The sequence below is a fragment of the Podarcis bocagei genome (assembly GCF_964188305.1).
Source record: "Podarcis bocagei genome assembly, chromosome: 2".
NCBI classification, from domain to species: Eukaryota; Metazoa; Chordata; class Lepidosauria; order Squamata; family Lacertidae; genus Podarcis; species Podarcis bocagei.
The window spans coordinates 42979160-42994671 of NC_138126.1; the positions used below are offsets into that span (position 1 = coordinate 42979160).

The 15512-nt window shown below is 44.2% G+C and overlaps 1 protein-coding gene across 3 annotated transcripts in view; it reads right to left on the reverse strand.

Annotated features, from left to right (window-relative positions):
• TMCC1 (transmembrane and coiled-coil domain family 1) overlaps positions 1-15512 on the reverse strand; it is a 128671-nt gene that overhangs the window by 76237 nt on the left and 36922 nt on the right. The gene's annotated exons all lie outside the window — the stretch shown is intronic.

Here is a 15512-nt window from a genome sequence, read left to right on the forward strand (position 1 = left end):
AGAGGCTAAAAAAAGCAGCAAATGATTAACAAGAAACTGAGGTCTGTTGCAGCACTCACAAGAGTCCAGACAGCATCACGCCAGAGAAAATATTTAAAGAGGAGAATATTTTACCACCATCTTAAATCTTTTCACTCTGTTGCTTCAAATTATACCTAACAAAAATCTCACTTGGAAAACTGAATTCAAGAACTGGAACTTTTGACTGATGTCTGTGCCCCAAAACTCTGTCTGCCCTTGAGGAAGTAAGAATACTGTGGCATTCGCACCACTTGCAAGTGCCAAACTGCTAGACCAGAGACTGCAGACAGAACAACAGAATGAGGTGCAGGTTACATTTCCAACTACTACACATGTGCATGTGCACGTCATCCAGAATTATTACAGCCTTTTTGGTTTTGCATGCACAGAGCACCCACATATAGTTCTGCAGCACTAGTTCAAGCAGGGTCATTTACTATGTGTTTGCTTAATAAGCCATCACACAATGGGGCCCAACCTAGTCTAGGCTTTAGGCACTGATGCAATACAAATAAAGGGTTTTCAAAGCTGGAGAGGATGACATCCTTAACTCATTCCCTGCCACCTCCAACATGTGTAGCTCAGAAGCTATGTTAAGAACCTCTGAATGGGTATGGAAGCTTATTACATGTGGTCTACGAATTTGAAATCATTTAACTGAAACACATTGCATGTTCTAGAAATCTAGAATGAAAAGAGCAGGGACAAATCTTAAAATATGGCTGAACTGTGTAGCCATTGTGACCATGCTAACCATACTGATTGCAAAGCATACCAAAGATCAAATATTAACTCTTCCAGAGTATAGTGGTACCTCAGGTTAAGTACTTAATTCGTTCTGGAGGTCCGTTCTTAACCTGAAACTGTTCTTAACCTGAAGCACCACTTTAGCTTACGGGGCCTCCCGCTGCTGCCGCGCCGCCACAGCATGGTTTCTGTTCTTATCCTGAAGCAAAGTTCTTAACCCGAGGTACTATTTCTGGGTCAGCAAATTCTGTAACCTGAAGCGCCTGTAACCCAAGGTACCACTGTAATTTAACATCCCTGATGTTAAACACATGGAAACATTTCTACATGCATTTTCTATGGTCCCATCCCCCCGCCCCAATGCTGTCTTTCCATTTGTGGAAGATTTTGTTTTAGTAAAGGGGTTTCTCCCCCCCCCCCCAAGTTTCCTCTTTCTCCTAAAGCTTCCTGTGTCACCTACCAGGCTGTTCAAAGGTCCCACATACTTTCTGGGTCAGATTTTGAAGTGTACAGGAGGATATAAAGGAGAGGGGGAATCAGAAAGAAAATACTCCCGCTGAATCAACAAGCCTTATTAGAAAACAGCAACACTGAAGAGAACCCTATATCTATTCACTCTTTTCCATCAAACATCTTACTGTATCAGCCATGGAAGCTAACTTTGTTTTCCTTCCTGACATTCTTGCATAAAAATTGAGTTCATCATTAAGGTTGTTTCAAAGATATACTGGTGATAGCTTCTTACTCCATGTTAGATTTTGATACAATCCAAGTACATACAAGTATAACTTGGTTTATACTTCACCATTGTCGATTGACCAGTTTCTTGCATTCATGATGCATCTGATCAGCTGAGTCACAGACAGGTCTGGCTCAAGCTTTATCACCATTGGAGGCATCAAGGACTGCCATCCATTCATCTCCATCCACAACAGGAGAGCTTGGTGTAGTTGCACTGCTTCCTTCACTTTCTGGAAGCTTTGTGTGATGTAGGAATATCAAGTACCAACTCCAAACTCCTGCACACCGAAGGACTGAGGGGCACACACAATTTGCACAAGTTGACTGGGAAAGCATCAGTTCTTTCACTTGTTTGAGATGCCTAGCATGAAGGGAAACATCAGACCCAGTCTGTCACACAAAGTACTTTTCTGCCTTGTATATCTGAAAAGAGGCAACTTCGCCTCCCTTTCATTCAAGTACCACACAACCAGCAAGGGGATTGAGAGCTGTCTACAAAGTTTGACATTCTCCATTCGACCCACTGTTGTGGGGACTTCATACCATATCATGGTCAGGTTGGCACTGGGCACGGTGGTCTTCACTTTCTCAAATTACCAGAGTATTATATGGTCAGTAACAAAACAGCACATAAAGTTGCCATCACTTCAGCTTTATATACTGTTATAAGAATTCTAAGGTCTCAAATATATAATAAATATTCATAAACACACACATGTCTAAATATATAAACCATGTGTCTGAAATAGTAGAGGAGAGCAATCCTTAAGCCATTATGACACTCCCAATTACCTCAAATATTCCTCTGCAGTAAGGGAGGGAAATGGGGAAATCCTTCCCCATAGTCTTTTCGCTTACAAATCCTGTCTTAAGGGTGTATTTGTGTATGAATAGGGTGAGCCTGTGACCTAGATTCAGGAACTAAAGTATTCACCATCATGAAAGAATGGCCAGGCTGTCCAGGTAATGCAATCAGTGACCATTATCAGGTATCCTGGCAGACAGGATTTCTGCTGTAGACTGCCTCCTATGATGTATATATGATGATTTTGGGGTGGTCTTTGACTAAGGGGGTTGGGCAATGTCAAAAGTCTTTAAAGGTTCCTGCAAACGTTTGGTCAGGGGCTCTCCCTCCTTGGAAGGAGGGGAGGGAACTCTGTTGCAACAGAAAAATAAATATCTGCCTTGCTTTCCACTGAATCCTGCCTTCATCCATTTTCCTCTGACAGATTATGGAGTTGGGGGACTCAGCATCCCATGGGGAGTTGGGGGGCAAAGGTCAAACCCCTATTTTTAACTTCAATTCATTTATTTAGCAATGTCAAGAACACAAGTATTCTATGCTTTATTACATGAAGTTGAATTACAATTTACTACTAACCCATTTCGGGTGTAATTCTCTTGCCTAACACTGCATGGGGTTAACAGCTGCTGGAACAAGCAACTGTCTCCGCATTAACCTTTGAAGCAACACAGAAGTAGTAAGTCCAGTATAACCTGTTTAACAATGCTTAACATTTTTCAACTATAGCTTGGGAAAGGACTGAATTCAAATGGTTGATAATTAGGTTTCACATTGTACTTGCTTGCATCATACATGCAATCTTACCTCTGTGTATTTCATGATCCAAAGCAGAACTAAAGAAAAAATTCCAGAACTTTTCCCTTCCAATCTTTTTAACATTTGAACCCCCATGAAACCCAAGTCTATGCATATTTATGTGGAGGCACATCTCACTGTGTTCAGTGCAGCTTACTCCTGCACAGGATTACAGGCTTCAATCCACAGCCCGATTTACCTTTGAGAACTCTTACTTGCATACCTTATCTTCTTTTTTAAAAGACAGCTATAATATCATGAGAACGTTGCAAACATGAGCATTTAAACTATTTTAAAGTTCTAAATCACTGTATTTTTCCATGTATAAGACTAGGGGTTTTTTACCAAAAAATTAAGTTTAAAATTGGGGCTTGTCTTATACATGGGTAGTGCTGAGGGGTGTTTTCTTAATTTGGAGTTCCCCAAAATAGGGGGTGTCTTATACACGGAAAAGTATGGTATGTACTTTAGGTAAAGGTGCCCCTGCCCGTACGGGTAGGGTACAGGTAGGGTACGGGTAGGGTACCTTTACCTTTTTACCCCTGCCCGTACGGGCCAGTCGTGTCCGACTCTAGGGTTGCGTGCTCATCTCGCTCTAGAGGCCGTGAGCCGGCGCAGTCCGAAGACACTTCTGGGTCATGTGGCCAGCATGACGAAGCTGCAGCTGGCGAGCCAGCACCAGCGCAGCACACGGAAACGCCGTTTACCTTCCCACTATAAAGCGGTACCTATTTATCTACTTGCACTTAAGGGTGCTTTCGAACTGCTAGGTGGGCAGGAGCTGGGACCGAACAATGGGAGCTCACCCCGCCGCGGGGATTCGAACCGCCGACCATACGATCAGCAAGTCCTAGGCACTGAGGTTTTACCCACAGACCCACCCGCGTCCCTTTAGGTTAGTGCATATATCTACAGTGGTGCCCCGCAAGACGAAATTAATTCGTTCCGCAAGTTTTGTCGTCTAGCGAATTTTTTGTCTTGCGAATCATGAAATCCCATAGGAATGCATTGAAAATCAATTAATGCGTTCCTATGGTCAAAAAAAGTCCAAACAAAGCCAAATTTGGTACAACAACAGTTTATTAAGTGCTCTTTAAAGTCACACATACTGTAAAGAGCAGTTCAAAAATTGAAGGGAAAATAAATTAACTTTATAAACATGACAGAAAAACATTTAAAAATCAACAAAGTGTACAGTACATTTTCTAAGACTCTGGGGGACCACTCGAAGAAGGCTCCTCTTCCACTCTTTGCTTCTTGCTCAAGAACCTGTCCATAGTCTGCTGCTTCATCCGCCTTTTCAGCACCTCCCTGAAAGGCGACATGACCCTCGTATCAAAAATGTTCCCAACGTCATGTGCCACGTGCTTCTCAGGGTGGTGCTGCTCTGCAAAAGTCTGCACCTCCTTCCACTTCAGGCAAATGTCCCTCAGTTTTTCGGAGGACAGCCGTTCCTCAGTTGCTTCCTCCTCTTCCAGTGAGGCCTGCTCCTGCGCAGCCTCTGCCTGCAGTTCGACCAGCTCCACGGTGGTCAGCTCGTCGTCGTGCTCCTCCACCAGCTCGCAGACGTCCTCCTCCGTGACCTCCAGGCCCATGGTCCTCCCCAAGGCAACAATGTCCTGCACCACTGTTGACTCTGGTGCATCAGAGTCACTTGGTGCCACACAGTCCGGCCACAGGCTGCGCCAAGCGCAATTCAAATTTCTCTGGCTGATCCCGTTCCAGGCCGTGGTGATCATCTTCAAGCAGGTGACGATGTCGAAGTGGTCCTTCCAGAATTCCCGCAGGGTGATGGTGGTGCAGTCAGTCACCTCGAAGCATCGCCTGAAAAGCTCCTTGGTGTAGAGTTTTTTGAAATTGGCGATGACCTGCTGATCCATCAGCTGGAGCAGTGGCGTGGTGTTAGGCGGCAGGAACATGATGTTGATGAAGCTGAACTCCTCCAACAAGTCCACCTCAAGGCCTTTAGGATGGGCAGGAGCATTGTCCATCAGAAGCAAAGCCTTCAGCGGCAGGTCGTTGTCCAGCAGGTACTGCTTGACAGCAGGGCCAAAAGCAAGATTGACCCAGTCCACAAACAGCACACGTGTGACCCAAGCCTTGCTGTTGGATCGCCACATGACACTCAGCCGCTCCTTGTCGATCTTGTGTCTCTTGAAGGCCCGTGGGTTCTCCGAGTGGTACACCAGCAGGGGCTTGATCTTCAGGTCGCCGCTTGCGTTGGCACAGAAGAGCAGGGTCAGACGGTCCTTCATGGGCTTGTGGCCAGGCAACTTGGCCTCCTCCTGTGTGATGAAAGTCCTTTTGGGCATCCTCTTCCAAAACAGCCCGGTCTCGTCGCAGTTGAAGACCTGCTGTGGAACGTAGCCCTCCGTCTTCACAACCTCCAGGAACTCCGCTGCAAACAGCCGCAGAAACATCAGAACTGGCAGCCTCTCCATGCCAGAAAAAAACACACAAGCTTCCAGATTCTTGCAAACCCCTCCCCAACTGTTCCCCCAGCCACCCAGCACACAGAAATTCAAATCCAGAATTTTTTTTGAAAAAACAGCAGAGTGCCCCAATGGTCACAAAAAATCATAAAAATGCAGAAAAAAACACACAAGCTTCCAGATTCTTGCAAACCCCTTCCCAACACCAAGTCCTTGAATTCCAAACACCCCAACCCAAAATCCAAAACCCCCCCAAAAAGTTTTAAAAACTTAACTTACCAAATGGCTGCAAAAGAAGTTCTGGAAAAGCTTCAAAAATCACCAAAGTCTTTAAAAACCTCAAAAAAGGCTACTATGTACACTGCGTTCTATGAGTTGCTCCTCGAAGTCAAGTCGCAACTGTATTAACAGTGTTAAGAAAAAGGAAACAAACTTGCAAGACGTTTTCGTCTTGCGAAGCAAGCCCATAGGGAAATTCGTCTTGCGAGGCAACTCGAAAACGGAAAAACCTTTCCGTCTAGCGAGTTTTTTGTCTTGCGAGGCATTCGTCTTGCGAGGTACCACTGTACTGTACAAATCAAGCTGCATTCTAACTGCTCCTGGACAAAGGGTTGTGTGGCCCAAATTGGGATGGCGGCAGTGTAAATCTTCGTTTTCTGCCCTTCCATCAACTCCCATGGGATGGATGTAATTCTGTCTGCATTTCTGGTGGTGTAAATTACTGCAGGCTCTGTGGACAGGACCAGGGAATGAAGGTAGTTCATTGCAGAGTTCCCTATTTGGTGACTCTTGCCTCAGGCAGGCCTTATGGCAGAGGTGAAGCCAGCCATGTCCACCTATTACTTACCTGACATTGTATGTGCATTCTGTTCCTTCTTTGCAGCGAGGCTTACATTCAGCACTGTTTAATTAGAGGTCCAAAGTGGAGCTGATCCCAGCTGGAAATGCAGCTTGTACTTTGTGCTAAATATAAAGAACACCAATGGAAGCCCACTGCATTCCAGCAGACATGTGTCTATCTGGTGGATACACGTCAGTGGCTGAAAGGTGGACACCTATAAAAACTGAGCTATGGAGGATGGTCAGTATTGGATCTTTACAGCTCTTTTCTGACTATGCCAGCCACTACAACTGATGGCAAATGTGATGGGATTCCTCTGGTTCAATGGAACTGTCTTTGCTGAACCACTGAGATGGAATATCTTCCACATATTTTGTCCTATGTACTTTAAATCATGCTTTAAGTGTCTGGGTATTATTTTATTTGGATTTATTGGGATTACCCTCAAAAACCATCACCCCAAATAAGTCTTATCTATTGTCAGATACTGACTTTGACTTATAAGGTGTCTTTTTGCACTGGCTGCTAAAAAGGATGAATGGAAAGGTGCTTTCAGGGGTAGCTATAAATTATCATGGTGATACAGCAATTTGATTATAATTTGATTATTCAATTTATTGCTTTCTTATCCTTTGTTTTATTGCTTGTTCTTTATCCTTTATTCTGGCTTTGCAATGTTTGCATTTGCAAACATTGATTTGTTGTGGGCCTTGAGCCTGTTTGAATTTTTGCAATGGCCTTTGACCACAGGTAATAAAAGTGTGACCTGACTGACTAGGTTGCCACTGATCACATACAAGTATTCTGGACTAGAAAAACATTAGTGCTTTTTCTAGTTTTACTCACTGTAAAAAGATATTTCATCACTGTAATATCGTCAAGTGTCTCCTTAGAAATATGAAAAGCATGGAATATGCCAAACACCCACTTTATTTTAATTTGGGTTGACAGGATTTTGCTTTTGCTTGTTTAATATAAAAATCACATCAAAATTAAGCACCGTACAAAGAAAGAGATGCTATCCAGGTACAACTGAAAGGATGCAGACCAGCCATCACTAGATGTGCAAAATTTCCAGAAATTGTGAAGCCTTTTCCTGTTCCCCCTTCTCCCCTGCAAATAAAATGGAAATGTTGGGGTAAACTGGAAAGTAAGCAGTACCTTTTGGCACCCTTTACAAGCCGAAAGCCACTTTGCTTCTGTAGGAATATAAAATCTATTATGGTGATTTTGTAGTGAGCACACTAGTTGAGCAAACACCCAAATAATGCTAGCCTTTGAAACAGCATTAGCTCAACAAGAAGAAAACATGCCTTTGGAAACCTAGCCCCAGTTCCTTATCAGCCACCTAGCTGCAAAGCCCCATGCTTCTGTCATCTTCTAGCCTCAGTGCCCATTACAGAAAACAATGTTATTTCATTTCACAGTAAATAAACTGGATCAGGGGTAGCCAACATGGTACCCTTCAGATGTTTTGGACTACAGCTCCCATAATTCTTGACCAATGGTTCTGCTTGCATGAACTAGTTACTCATAACTTGGCTTGAACCTTGTTCTGTTCCAACACTAAAGTTTGTTTACTTCTGTCTTCCAATTACATACACATCCTACTTATTCAGGATTACTATATACCACCACTGTACAGCAATTAACAGGCCCACACTATACGTATATAGGGAATATATGAAAAATGAATTCACAAGGAGTGGGAACGTGAAGGAGAAGAATCACAATATGAAATCAACTTGGGGGGGGTGTCACTTCAAAGTATGGATCAAGAAGGCCAGATGGGCATCAACTATTAAAGGATCAATCCTAACAGAAAAAGACTACAAACTCATCTACCACTTTATGCCAAAACATTTTCAGGACAACAACCTATAGTCCCTTCTGAAGTATTATTTCTTTTTCTTCCAGATCCTGAGTGGTAGGCCTATTCTTGCTTACAGGTATCACCTATATCCAAATCAGATATTCATCAATGGCAGCAGGCCACATAATGGAGATACAAATCCAGAAACTGTCCCTTCCAAAAAACCAGAGTGGTCACTCTGTTTTCCTATCTACTTTTGCTCATTCACTTGCAAAATCTTGCTCTTTCCTTCAATGCTGGGTTCATATTATTATTATTATTATTATTATTAATCACATAACTCTGCATACACATGACCAGTTCATGCATCTGATAGAGGACTAGGGCAAAAGATTAAGATACCATGCTCTTTTTCAATTACAATACAGATTTACCCTTTTCAGAAACAGGGATCTCAGCCTTTCTTCTTCTAAAATCAGGGTACATATTAAACTTCAATTATCAAGATCCACTATATTACATATTTCTAAACTAGTTAGCTAGACATTACCATTACAGGTTTACAGAAGGGCACAGTGAGTATTTAAAAGGTTAATAGTTCAAGCTTCAGATAAAGAAATGATACTTTTTAATAGGGCATTTAAGCCCTCATCAGCAGCCTGAGAAGGAAGAAGAGGAGCTAGACCAAGGAAATTGTGTTATTTGACAAGCACCTACCTAAATGCAGTGGGATGAGTTCAATATTGCATTAAGGGGATTGTTCTATCAGTGCAAGCATTTCTTCTGGATAGATGGAACTATCTCCCTTCACCACCACAAGCTGCTCAGGGGGTTTTCCAGACTCTCCCAAACAACTTTGAGGAGGGTGTGGGGATGGACAGCTGATGGAACTCCTGATGAGCTAGCAGGACTTGTTGCGATGGCTTCCACTAGGACAACTACTGGGTTGAATCTGGCCCAGGGTGCACTGCTTTCAAATTAAGTGAAGATTCCAAAAGACTGATACAGTGGTCCCTCTGGTTGCAAACGGGATCCGTTCCGGAAGCCCATTCACAACATGAAAAGAGCGCAACCCACAGTGGCGCGTCTGCACATGCGCGGGTTGTGATTCACCACTTCTGTGCATGCGTGTGACGTCATTTTGCACTTATGCGCAAGCGGCAAAACCCAGAAGTAACCCTTTCCGGTACTTCCGGGTCGCCGCGGGACGTAACCTGAAAGAACATAACATGAAGCGGATGTAACATGAGGTATGACTGTACAATGCTACAAAACCCATTAGGCTACTTTCACTAGACTGCCATAGGTTTAATACCACAACACCCTCACAGTTATTCCTGAAACAGATTCCAAGTATTTTGATGCGGAAAGTCTTCTTGGGTATAAAATGAGCACACTTTATAAATAAAGCATTCACAGAGCATCAGCACACCATTTCTTAGCTCCATTTCTTTGAGTTCTTGACAACGAAATGCAGCAAGGCATTATTTTGAAACATGCTTTAGGCAGAATAATAAACCCACAACAGATTTCAATGACTCAGGCAATCAACATTCATGAAGCCTAAGGAGAGTGATAAAGACAGTAATGAGGCTTCTAATAATACCAGCAGCCTAAGGAAGACATATGCAACCAATATTTACAGACAGCCCATCTGAAGGTGCTTCCAGATAGTCTTCATGTTGCAAACAGGTTATTCAGATCCTCCCCACCCCCAAAATGAGGTGACAGAGTAGAAATTAAGCCTAGAACAGTTGCACTCATACACTATTGCAAAGGAGAGCAGAAGCAATGCAACACACTGCACAGTCTGAAGTTGGCTGCTGCTGCCTTCTGCTGTCCCCACTATCTTCTGCCACCCTTCCTCCCTAACCTGCAGGCCCTGTTTGGAGAGCCATCCATGCCACACTCTAAGGCAGTGTTTCCCAACCTTTTTTGGGCAAAGGCACACTTGTTTGATGAAAAAAATCTCGAGGCACACCACCATTACAGCCCCGTGACGTCAGCGCGCAGCGTCACGCCGGGAGGGACGCACAAAAGTGTAAGTTTCAATTTTTTCCCCTCCCCCTTGCCGGGGAACCTCCAAGCTTTGGGGGTGGGGGGGAGGAGGCAGCAAAGCGAGGCAGGAAGGAGAGCGTGGCTTGGCTGGGTGAGCTTTGGCAGGGGCAGGGAATGAGAGCCGCGAGGCGGGCGCTGCGGATGGAGGCGCTGCCCGCCGAGCTCGCAGGCAGCCAGGCAGGCAGACGGCGAGAGCCCCGCGCTGGGCAGCCTCTCCTCGCCGCCGCCGCCCCGCCTCTCGCCGCCCGACTCACCCGCCTCCCTCCAGGCAACATCTCGCGGCACACTAGTGTGCCGCGGAACAGTGGTTGGGAAACACTGCTCTAAGGAAAGGGTCCCGGAAACAGTCTGGGCCACTGTCCTTGCCAGAAAGTTAAACTTTCAATAGGATTTGCCAGTAGTCAGAAAGTAGAGGTGGCACGGATGATGTCTGAGCCCACCTCATCTGCAATTCCTTGCTCTTCCCTCAAAAGTTGCATTGAGTCTAGAGGCCTGTTAGGAGTGTCACTAACTGCTTGCCTCTTGCAGCAGCAACACTCTTGTGGTGGCAGATACGTAAGAGAAGCTCTGCTACATTAGAGCACACACCTATCTACTTCAGGTGATTCCCGTTTCCCCCAGTGTCCTATGGGAAGTCCACAGGAAAAAAACAACCCTCTACTACTGCTTTCCCCCATCAATTGGTATTCAGAGTCATGCTGCCTCTGTTTCTTAAGGAAACAGCCATCGTGACAAGTAATCACATATACTATTAATCTGTGAATTTGTTGAAACCCCTTCTAAAGTCATTTAACCGACTGGTAATTCCATAATGACCTATGCAATGTATGCATTCCTTTTTTCTGTCCTGAATCTCCCACCAACTCTACATCTTAGATGACTCTTGGTTTTGTATCAAGAAAAAGTTCCTTTTTTAGTGATTCCTAACATGCAGTATAGTGGAACCTCGGTTTTTGAACATAATCCGTTCTGGACGTCTGTTCGACTTCTGAAATGTTCGAAAACCGAGGATCAATGGGCTGTCAGTAATTCAATGGGGAAAATTGAGAAACACGCTTCGGAAGCTGTTAGAGTTCCGAGGAGAGTTCAAAAACAGAACCATTCACTTCTGGGTTTTAAGTGTTTGGTTTTCAAAATGTTTGGCAGCCTAAGACGTTTAAAAACCAAGGTTTGACTATACATACACCTTTTTCAAAGGCACAACACACTAAGTTGATGTTTTAACTAAGCTATCCATCAGGACGACAAGATCTACCGTAAATTTCGCTCTATAACACGCAGATTTTTTGTCCTAAAAAGTAAGGTGAAATGTCTGTGCGTGTTATTGAGCGAATGTGTGGTCCCTGGAGCTGACTCGCCGGAGCGCAGGGACAAAATAGGCAAAAATAAGATCGGGCGGGCGGGCGGAGGGAAGAGGGAAGGCAGAAGCTTTCCTGCATTCTGCCTCAGGGTCTTGCTGCCCACCCGCTTCTGTTGCTGCGTTTGCTCAAACTCAACAAAGAGCAGGGAATCCCCTGCCCTCCTGGCAAGCAGAGGGTTAAGGAAAGGATCCCGTCCTTCCTTCTAATCTTCCCTAGTCACACTGCGTGCAGGCTCCAGCCCACCACTTCCTCCTCTCCGTGCTCTAGGGACTCGCAGGCAGCCGAAAAGCATGCAGGTGGGAGAGAGATAGAGAGAGAGAGGGCTGGCTTGGGTGGTGGTGGGGGAACGACTTTTGCTTTACAATGGTAGGTTTCTCATTTCTTTTCCAAAAGCAGAGAGCCCTGCCCCCAGGCCCCCTCCAAATTACAGCTTCTCCAAGCAATGTACTGCTGGAGGGAGACAGTATGCTTGTTTGGAAGAGAAACCCTGCTTCCCTGCTCGTAAGTAACAGCAGGCTGGATTGCAGAGTGAGACATGGAAATCTCTGGATTTATATGCTGTATATCAAATATCTTAATCTATACTTTCTACACGCGGCTGGTAAATCAGAATCTCCTGAGCCAGGAGGATTACAGCATCTCTCCTCTCCCCTTCATTAAAAGCCTCATACTCTTCTTTGAAGAAGTATAACGTGAGAATGTTTTATATATATATATATATATATTAAAGTTCTTTTCCTCATTGTCTGCTATACACTGATAATTGCTGCCACAATAACAATTGATTGAAAATGGAATTTAGTCTCCCCTCCCCCCATAGAGAGCTGTTCTTCAAACGTTTAGCCTTAATACAGTGGCTGATGTAATACCCTTCTGCTTCACTAGGCATTTTATATAGGGACATTAAAATTGATTTTCTACATCTTGGCAGATGAAAAAAAGTGTGTTACATGCCCTATTGCCCAAAAGTGTGCAAGCACAGAGCAAAGGTTGCAGTGACAGAGGTGGCCAAAAAAGAAATACTGTAAATAAAAAAGAAATCATACTTCGTATATCCTGTCTGGCTTGGGTGGGGTGGGGGGGACTTTTGCTTTCGTTCCCTCCCCATTTAAAACGTGGTGACAAAGCACGGATCCACATGGATCCTCAGGATTTTTGCATTGGGTCACCCCAAATTCACCATCAGATCACATTACATGTCCATGGCTACAGCCTGCACCAAAAAAATCACGCACCCACTGTTGCCTAGGGTCGCAGTGGTGCAAAAACGTGGTTACAAAGCATGGATCCACATGGATCCTCAGGATTTTTGCATTGGGCTACTCCAAACTCACTGTCAGATCACATGTCTGTGGCCACAGCATGAACCACAAAAATCATACATCCACTGTTTCATTTAGAATATTTTTTTTCTTGTTTTCCTCCTCTAAAAACTACGTGCGTGTTATGGTCGGGTGCGTGTTATAGAGCGAAAAATACGGTAATTCCTGGTTAGCTGCTGTCAGTTTATATCCGATCTGTGTACAGTGGTATCACCGCTTGTGGACGGGATCAGTTCTGGAGTGCCACTCGGATCCCAAGGTTTTTGCTACCGGAGGTGCCTGTTCTGTGCATGCGCGTGGCACAGTAGAGTGCTTTTGCGCATGTGGCGAAACCTGAAAAAATACTTCTTGGTTTGCCACATTCATATCCTGAAGTTTACGTAATGTGAGGTACTACTTTATATATGTGAATTTAGGTTTTTTGCACCAATGCTCATCACCTTACACTTCCTTACATTGAACTGTATTTGCCTGTTCACTCGTTTTGGAGAAATCCTTTTGGAGCTCTTCATAATAATAATAATAATAATAATTTATTATTTATACCCCGCCCATCTGGCTGGGCCTCCCCATAAGCCATTTTTTATTTTTATCATCCTAAATTTGGTATCTTATGCAAACAAGTAAGTTAAAAAGTGACCACCCAAATACAGTGGAACCTCGACTTACATACGCCTCGTCTTGAGGATGTTCCAAGTTGTGTTCGCAGAAAAACCCGGAAGTAGACACCGGGTTTGCCGCGATTCGCGCATGTGTAGAAGCAGCTTCTGCCATCTGCGCATGCGCAGAAACGCACTACCACCGAATGCGCACTCACACAAGGCACCTCTTCTAGCATCCCGTTTCAACCAGCAGACGTACCTCCGGAACGGATTATGTCCGTAAGTAGAGGTTCCACTGTACAGATTCCTTGGCAATCTGACTTCTTCCTTCTGTTGTGAAAACTAATCACTGACTTCTACTCAGACTCTGCATACTATAGTTTAACCAGTTACTAATCCATAAAGGACTCATTGTCTTATCCCACTACTAGTAAGTTGACTCAGGAACCCTGGCAAAGGCTTTTGTCAAGGGCTTTTCTGGAAGTCCAAGTACACAAAGTCTACAGCTCCAAACACCCTACTCACATGTTTGCTGACTTTTTAAAAAGTACTTCAAAAGTTGGTGGTAAGACCAACACTGCCTAGGTAGTGGAGGGTGGGCAAACAGATGAGAAAACAATCCCTGTCTCACAGAGAATGATAGAACACCAGCTTCCAATACACTTACTCGTGGTCCAGGTGGCAAGAAGATTCCACCTAAACATTAGGAAGAACTTCCTGACAGTAAGAGCTGTTCGACAGTGGAATTTGCTGCCAAGGAGTGTGGTGGAGTCTCCTTCTTTGGAGGTCTTTAAGCAGAGGCTTGACAACCATATGTCAGGAGTGCTCTGATGGTGTTTCCTGCTTGGCAGGGGGTTGGACTCGATGGCCCTTGTGGTCTCTTCCAACTCTATGATTCTATTCCAAATTGGCCATCTTTAGGACACAGGATGCTACTAAATCACTAGTCTGAAGTGAACATGTATTATATAGACCTTGAATGCCTAATTTTTCTACATCCTGAATACAAAGTGCACACAGATGAACACACTACAGTTAAGACAACTGAAATGTGGAGATAAACACACAACTGCCACCTTTTCTGCAGTTGCTCACCATCTGTGGAATGTTCTCCAGAGGGAGGCTTGACAAGAGCCTTCATTATACACCCTTAGGAGCCAGGCGAAAATGTGATTGACCACCCTATATACTCTTTTAACTGTGTTTGTGGCAGGTGGTGGTGGGGAGTGGGGGTTATTGGTTTGTTTCTGTTCTTGCTTTTATAATGCCTTTTGTGTTTTTTTTATCTTGTATTTTTAGGCTGTGGACCACCCTGAGATCTACAGATGAAGGGCGGTATACAAATTTTGTTGTTGTTAAGTCGCTTAGTCGTGTCCGACTCTTCATGACCCCATGGACCAGAGCACGCCAGGCACTCCTGTCTTCCACTGTCTCCCACAGTTTGGTCAAACTCATGTTAGTAGCTTTGAGAACAATGTCCAACCATCTCGTCCTCTGTCATCCCCTTCTCCTTGTGCCCTCAATCTTTCCCAATATCAGGGTCTTTTCCAGGGAGTCTTCTCTTCTCATGAGGTGGCCAAAGTATTGGAGCCTCAGCTTCAGGATCCGTCCTTCCAGTGAGCACTCAGGGCTGATTTCCTTAAGAATGGATAGGTTTGATCTTCTTGCAGTCCTTGGGACTCTCAAGAGTCTCCTCCAGTACCATAATTCAAAAGCATCAATTCTTCAGCGATCAGCCTTCTTTATGGCCCAGCTCTTACTTCCATACATCACTACTGGGAAAACCATAGTTTTAACTATACGGACCTTTGTCGGCAAGGTGATACCTCTGCTTTTTAAGATGCTGTCTAGGTTTATAATAATTGTCCATTTTATTATCATTTATAAAAATCAACAGAAGTCCTTGTTAAATGTTACAAATTAATGCTGTATTAAATAAGAAAGCTGAGCAATTAAGTTACAGAAGTGGAAAAC